The sequence below is a fragment of the Triticum aestivum genome, chromosome 3A, assembly GCF_018294505.1.
Source record: "Triticum aestivum cultivar Chinese Spring chromosome 3A, IWGSC CS RefSeq v2.1, whole genome shotgun sequence".
In the NCBI taxonomy this organism is placed as follows: Eukaryota; Viridiplantae; Streptophyta; class Magnoliopsida; order Poales; family Poaceae; genus Triticum; species Triticum aestivum.
Window position 1 is genome coordinate 616,978,539 of NC_057800.1, and position 8,542 is coordinate 616,987,080.

Genomic DNA, 8,542 nt, shown 5'->3' on the forward strand with positions numbered 1-8,542 from the left:
AGGGTGCGTCGACTGCAAAATAAAGTTTTCCTACACGCAGAACAACCAAGAACATGCTACGGGAGATGGATCACAGTTCGTTACCACTAGACGCGCAGTGCCGTGCAGCGAAAGAAGAGTTGGGGCAGCGCGTCCACGTGGATCGTCTCCTCTTCGTCCGATCTCCCTCGTACAGTCAGTCGTCGGTTCTCACGTACAGGTTCGCCGGAGTGGCGCAAGTGCACCGCCTCTAACGGTATCCGCGCGTGCAGGAGGAACATCATGCGGCGGACTGCTAGGTCCGATCACACAACCGGCACCGAGTGGAGGTGTCTATTCACAACACATGCAAACCCTAGTGACAGCGCCGAAGCGATCAACCGCATGAGTGTGCTGCACCCCCACTTTATATAGGCGTCTGTCGAGGGCTCAACACTTGGGCCTCGCATGGACCCTAATGGCCATAAGTCTACTCAGCCAGAATCCGAACATAACTTGGATCACATCCGACTAGTGTCATCGGATCCGACCTCGTAGGTTCCTTCCCTTAAGCGTGCGACCCCTTAGGTTCAAGCTGGCTTGGTCGCAGTTCGGATCACCTCTGAACTGCACGGTTGGTAGCGGCCCCTAGCAAGGCATGCCGAACACCAAGCAGACTATGAAGTTGGCTAGGCGAACCTGTACATCATACTTCCATTCCTTTTGCCACATGATATATGTTGTCGGGATCAAGGCGAGTCTGTCATCCTTGTGCTAGCCCGACCTCTTTCTCGCTCCAGTGATGCCGACCACAAACCAGATTATCTCATAATCCTTGTCGCATGGCCATGCTTATCCTGGTCGGATCACATGAGGGGCCTAGAGTATATCTCTCCTGATCGGAGGGGCAAATCCCATCTTGCTCGACCATGTCTCACAGCATGGGTCTGGACAAGCCCAAAACCTACCTTTGTAACTACCCAGTCACGAAGTAGCATTTGGTTGGCCCAAAGAAAGTCTGTCACCATCCTGAGTACATGTGCCAGCTCAGGTCTTAGGACATAGAACGTATGTTGTACTAGAGACTCACACATGACATATCGCTGCGTCTCATAGTTGAGTCTGTCCGACTCGGACCTTAACTCAACTCGGATCCGACTACGTTGAATCCGACCAGATCCTTTCGAGTCCATATTATCCAGTTAGCATCCAATGCCTCATGGCTAGTGAGACCAAGCCATCGACCGTGTCATATGCTAGTCTAGTCGGCTGCATGTCCACACAACCCTTTTGACTAGGGACCTTTTAGGACGGTCATCATACAATGCATAGTCCCACAAACAAGTCACATACTTGCTAATACACATCATTGATAATGTCCAAGGACTATCTTTATTCATAAACACATATGAAACATCATCATACACGATTGCCTCTAGGGCATATCTCCAACAGCTTGATACGTCTCCAACGTATCTATAATTTTTTAGTGTTCCATGCTATTATATTATCTATTTTGGATGTTTTATATGCATTAATATGTTATTCTATATTGTTTTTGGGACTAACCTATTAACCTAGAGCCCAGTGTCAGTTCCTGTTTTTTTTCTTGTTTTAGAGTTTTGCAGAAAAGGAATACCAAACGGAGTCCAAACAGAATAAAACTTTCGCAGTGATTTTTCTTGGACCAGAAGACATCTAGAGGACTTGGAGTGCAAGTCAGAGAAGCCACGAGGCGGCCACAAGGACGGAAGGCGTGCCCCCACCCTTGTGGGCCCCTCGTGACACCACCGACCTAATTTTTTCGCCTATATATTCTCATATATCCCAAAACCAACAAAGAGAGCCAAGAAAACACTTTTCCACCGCCGCTACCTTCTGTACCCGTGAGATCCCATCTAGGAGCCTTTTCCAGTGTCCTGCCAGAGGGGGATTCGATCACGGAGGGCTTCTACATCAACACCATTGCCCTTCCGATGAAGCATGATTAGTTTACCACAGACCTACGGGTCCATAGCTAGTAGCTAGATGACTTCTTCTCTCTCTTTGATTCTCAATACCATGTTCTCCTCGATGTTCTTGGAGATCTATTCGATGTAATACTTTTTGCGGTGTGTTTGCCGAGATCCGATGAATTGTGGATTTATGATCAGCTTATCTATGAATATTATTTGAATCTTATCTAAATTCTTATATGCATGATTTGATATCTTTGCAAGTCTCTTCGAACGATTTGGCTTGGCCAACTAGATTGGTTTTTCTTGCAATGCGAGAAGTGCTTAGCTTTGGGTACAATCTTGCGGTGTCCTTTCCCAGTGGCAGTAGGGGCTACAAGGCACGTACCATATTGTTGCCATCGAGGATAAAAAGATAGGGTTTTCATCATATTGCTTGAGTTAATTCCTCTACATCATGTCATCTTGCTTAATGCGCTACTCCGTTCTTTATGAACTTAATACTCTAGATGCATGCTGGATAGCGGTCGATGTGTGGAGTAATAGTAGTAGATGTAGAATCGTTTAGGTCTACTTGACACGGACGTGATGCCTATATTCATGATCATTGCCTTAGATATCGTCATAACTTTACGCTTTTCTATTGCTCGGCAGTAATTTGTTCACCCATCATAATATTTTCTATCTTGAGAGAAGCCTCTAGTGAAACCTATGGCCCCTGGGTCTATTTTCAATCATATAAGTTTCCAATCTACAATTTTAGTTTCCGATTTACTTCTTCTGCAATCTTTTACTTTCCGATCTATAAACCAAAAATATTTACTTTACCGTTTATCTATCTCTATTAGATCTCACTTTTGCAAGTAACCGCGAAGGGATTGACAACCCCTTTATCGCGTTGGGTGCAAGTTGTCTGATTGTTTGTGTAGGTATTCGGTGACTTGTTCGTTATCTCCTACTGGATTGATACCTTGGTTCTCAAACTGAGGGAAATACTTACTCTACTTTGTTGCATCACCCTTTCCTCTTCAAGAGAAAAACCAACGCAAGCTCAAGAAGTAGCAATATGTGGAAGTGAAGTTTGAGAGCTTGTTACTCTTGGGTGTTTGGTACCCTAGAGCTTGTTCCTCTTGGGTGCTTGGACGCCCTAGATGGTTGGTGGTGCTATGGAGCTCAATCATTGTGGCGTAAAGCTCCGAGCAAGCGTCGGGGTCTCCAATTAGGTCGTGGAGATCGCCCCGAGCAATTTGTACGGGTTCCGGTAACCATCCCCAAGGGTTGCCAAAGTGTACGGGTTCGGTGACCACCCCCAAGGGTTGTCATTTTTACGGGTTCGGTGACCGCCCTCAAGGGTCCCTTAGTGGAATCACGGCATCTTGCATTGTCCAAGGGCGCGAGAAGATTACGGTGGCCCTAGTGGCATTTTAGGGAGCATTGTGCCTCCACACCGCTCCAAACGGAGATTAACATCTGCAAGGGTGTGAACTTGGGGATACATCGTCGTCTCCGCATGCCTCGGTTATGTCTTACCCGAGCCATTTACTTATGCACTTTACTTTGTGATAGCCATAGTATGACATGATATATATCTCGCTTTCCTTAGTTGTTTATCTTGCTTAGCATAAGTTGTTGGTGCACATAGGTGAGCCTAGTCGATTTAGGTTTTGTGCTTGACAAATTAAACGCTAGTTTTATTTCATTTTTTGTTCAAGCCTAAATCATAATTATTTTAAAGCGCCTATTCACCCACCTCCTCTAGGAGACATCAATGATCTTTCATCAACTGTAGGCTAGTCTTAACGCTTTTGAGAGCCATGAAATGTAAATGAAGTGACATAGTCTATTTTTACCTTAGCAGACATCATTGATAAAAAAAGGTTGCACTCCACATTTTCTTTGCACCATCTTATTTTGGAATGTCTATCCACATGCAATTAAAAACTAATTTGTGTACCTTTAACTGGTTGCCTACCGATCACGGCAATTCTAAATGAAAGAGTATATGTATGTAGGCAATCCAACATAAAACAAAGATGATGGCTAAAATCCGCACCAAGCATAGTCATGTCAAGACTAGTAACAACTATCTCTTTAAAGCAGTCAACCATAGTTAGAAAAACATGTTACCATTTTATGTAGTTCTTTATACGATGGACCTTTACTACTGAACAATGTCCTTTATGTTTACTTCACTGTAAAAGGTCTAGTGACTTATGCATAAAATTGTAATGAAGAGCATTTACACTTCATCACATATTTTCCACGGTAATTCATATGCATAAGAACTTGTGAATAATGTTCTTTATGTTTACTTTACTACTTACGTTGCTAGACTAGAATTAGTTAGTAAGTGACGTCAATGAGAAAGAGGTGAGACATGGCAGAATGAGGAGGTGACAAGATTGGCTCATTGGCTCAATTAATCTAGATGTTAGGTTAAAAAGGATAAATGTCAATGTTGCTTTAGCTCCATTTGAAGAAAAAATGACCGTTACTACAATGTATCATGATGAAGATAGTACATTCTTTGGAGAGTCAAGAAGGGAGGTTGATGGGATCTTCTCTTCGACATGTCTAGAATGGTAGCCAGCTGGGTCAAGATGAATGTGAATGGATCATTCATAGAGGATGGTGGTTAAGTGGGAATGGATGTCTCTCATGAGGTATCCTACCATCTCGGCCTGCAAAGCGTCACCCCCATTGCAATGGCACCTTGGAACCTAAAATCCTAACATGCATGCGAAGAGGGTGTTTTTTGGACTTCATGGAGGTGGCATGGATGCTTAATTCACAAGAACCTTTTTACGTCAAGGATGTCGCGCTCATCCTAGAAGCTATAAATATGATCAAGGGAGAAATAGAATTTGTGCTACAAATATTCATCATTCACATAATAGGGGAATTCATGAGTTGGCTTAATTTTGGTAGTGGAACTAAAGTGAGGTGCCATGTTTGTTAGGTTCCTGATGGTTCCCATGAGCCAAATGACATATCGATGATGGTTGGAGAGTAGTTCTTTACCGTACATAAATCTCTCTCCCCTCCCATTATTTTCTTCTCCTCCAGAGTACTTTTGGGGTCCTTCAAACATATCTCCATTATGGCCTAAATAAAACGGTAACCCCTTCTTCACAAAATCTTAGGCACCTAAGCTTTTTCAAAGAAAAAATCCCAAAATCTAAGGTGTGTTAGCTTTTGACTTCAGATATTATCTCTTGTACGATTAGGACAAGCTAACCATTGCTATTTGTGGATTGGCTAACCACGTTTGTGAAAGGATGTCGCGAAGGAAAACCATGGCTCGGTAATTTGTGACCAAGCTTGCATTAATTTTCATGCCAAAAGCTTAGACGCCCTACACAATGGGAAGGCGGGAGTAACGTTCTAAACAAATAATAGAATTAAAATTCTCTCTCACCACAAAAAAAGGGACAAATCTAGCATTGCATCAGATGCATAAGAACTTTTGACGAAGAGCATTTACACTATATCTATTGTAAATTGTTTGGAGGCCATAACACAATATGGAAGGCCACAAGGCAACCTACTTATTATCCGTTCCTTGATCAGGTAGCAAGATGTACGGCCCCCCTCTTTCTTCTATGAGAGCTTAGAGTTCAGTCCAAAAGCTCCCGATATTGCCTACCTGATGAAAGATTGACAATGTCGTTTTCACCGCATTTTTTCTTCTTCTATTGTGATGGTTTTGCCAAAAAAAACTATGTACCCATGGATGCTTGTTGTTTGGATCATGGTGTCCTCCTTACAAATCATCCACCAAATAAGAGCACACTTATAATTTGTCTAGATTAGCAATGACACTGACTGTTGGTCGTCTTATATTGTTGAATACTCTCCTAGACATTGCTCATACACAAATAAACATAATCGTTGAATATTTTCCACGGTGATTCCGGGTCAAAGAATCATCCCTTGTATCAACTCCAAAATCCATTAAGTTTACACTTCATATGGAAGCATTTATCCTAAATTTATTTCGGCATTTCCGGCGATATGCGTTCAGATGTTTTCGTCGACTATGAGACGCTTACGATGACTTTATAAAATCTTAAGATGACATGTCGACTTAGTCTCTCGTAGGTGCTCATAGGGGTATGGTGTGCGTGTGTGTTTATATGGGTGTGTATGCGCGTATATATACGAGTGCTTGCGTCTGTACTGTGTTCAAAAATAAATAAATATAGGAAAATAAATTCGAATTTCTAGCCAGATTTATTAATAGTACTATAATCATTTGGTCGTTTTACTCCGCAGCCTGGGTCTTGGGGTTTTGCCTGGTTGCCCGCCCAGCGCTCACCCGCCGTACGTAGCAATCGAGGTTGGAATGGGATCCTTCGCTGTCGTGGCCCACGTCGACGTGACCAACTACCGCCCGCCCCCGGCGGTGACTGACGCGGTGCGGGCCTCAGCTGTTTCGTCCGCGGCCGATGCGGTGTCGGGCGCAGATTGAGCACTCCTCTCCCACTCGGCGCCGTGGACAATTTTAAACCCGGCGACCTGCGACCCTGCCACGAATTCGTGCGCCAAGTACTCCCGCTTTTCAACGGCCCGCGTATACAATATTTGTCGCGCGGTTGCGTAGTTGGGTGATTAGTTACGCCATGTACAATGCATAGCCTTAAGGTGATGCCTCATATGCCATGTATGATCAGATATGACGTAAAGTAGGTTTGGATAGAAAAACAGGATCCTTTTCAGAAGGCGGGTGTTTGAAGAAAAAAATGTGGTGCGATGACAAAAGTTAAAAAGGTTAGAGTAAAAAGTAGAGATGCATGTATATTAGAGTTTTTATTTTCTATTTTTTAATAAGGCCCACTCCTACTGGGAAGAAAAATAAATGTAGATGTCTCAAATTAATTTTTGGCATGGGGCATATGTATCCATATGCCATCATTGTACATGCCCTTAGAATCCGGTGCGGCGGCCATTGAGCTCTGCCGGTTCGGGTGCGGATGTGGAATCCAGCTGAATTCCGTCCTATCGTTCATGAGGCGCCGTAAGGATCCTGTGTGTGTACATTTCTTTTCACACACTTTAGCAATATTCTACTGGTATCCCGCTGCCGTAGAAAGCCATCGACAGCCGCCCGTGCATATCTGAAAGCGTCTCGTACGCTTAACTGACAAGAAACGTGATCAGGCACGCAGTGGACGACCAAGGAACGCCAAAGTGGGCTAAGAACCATGCTCCGTTAGCGGGCTGCGACGGATCGCGCTATGGACTACGGGCCGTCTAGAAGCGTTTTAGCTTCTTCTAAAAAAAAACATTTTTAGCTGGTTAGCAAACTTTTGGGTTAAGTATAGTATACCTCCGTCTCAAATTACGTGTTAGATACATCTGTATCTCCCGTAAAAAAGGAAGATACATCCGTATCTATATAAATGAAGGCTAATAATTCAGGATGAAGGGAGTATGATACAATAAAATGGCGATGAATATATCATCGACTCGTCTAAAAGCCTACACTATATTATGATCTAGCCCATAATTTCGCCTGAGATAGCTTTTTTTGAGGGCTTCATCGGAGATACTAGTGGTTAGTGGATATGGCAGGAGCTCCTATTTATCATGCGGGTCGGCAGAATTCCACCAATCAAGCACACCCCCCGCCCCCTGTGCGGGTTGGACGCTCCTATTTTTATTCTTTCATTTTCCATTTTTTCCATTTTTGTTTTCTACTTCCAGAACTGTTCACAAATACCAAATTCCAAAAAATTGTTTGGGATATCAAAACCTGTTCATGAATTAGTTTTTTCTTATGAATTTTAGAAAATCACGAATTTAAAAAATGTTCTGGATTTCATAAAATTTTCATGAACTCAAAAAGTGTTCACAACTTTTAGAAAATGTTTATGAATTAAAAAAATCATAGTCCAAAAATGTTTAGTACTTTTAACACATGTCCCTGAATCCCAAAAAATCATCATTAATTTGAAAATACGTACGGATTTCAAAACATGTTCATTGATTCCAGAAATGTTCACAAATTTTAAAATTATTCCTAAATTTCGAAAATTGTTCTCCTATTAAAAAATGTTCATGAATTGAAAAAATGTTCGCAAAATTCAAAAATTCTTCCTGAATTTCAAAAAATGTCCACAAATTTGAAAAATATTCCGAGTTTTAAAATAGAAAAATGAAAAGGAAATAATGAAAAGAGGATTGATCCTAACCCATTGCTCATTATGTTGATTCCTTCTTTATTGTTTATTAAAAAAAACTCTCTACCATTCGGTTCATTAGTTTAGGGAAAATAGAACCTGCAGAAATGCTCACTTCTTTTCTAAAAGGCTTAAAGGCAATGAATATTTTTCACTTGGAAACTAATAAGAAATGAATTCAAATCATAGTTCAATATAGACTTTTTCTCTTTTAATAAGGCTGCATCTTTCCTTCAAATACTTGTGCGCTCTACCATCTCTACTGAGCAAACCCACTACACATCGGGAAACGAAAAAGACGGAAAGGAAAAACATTTTAATGTTCACAAATTTAAAAAGGAAAAAACAAAAATAGAAGGGAAGAAACAGCTGGAAAATAGGAAACACAGAAAAAGAAAAGGTTCGAGGAAGGTCCTAAACCGGCTGGAAAACAAAGAAAACCCCCGT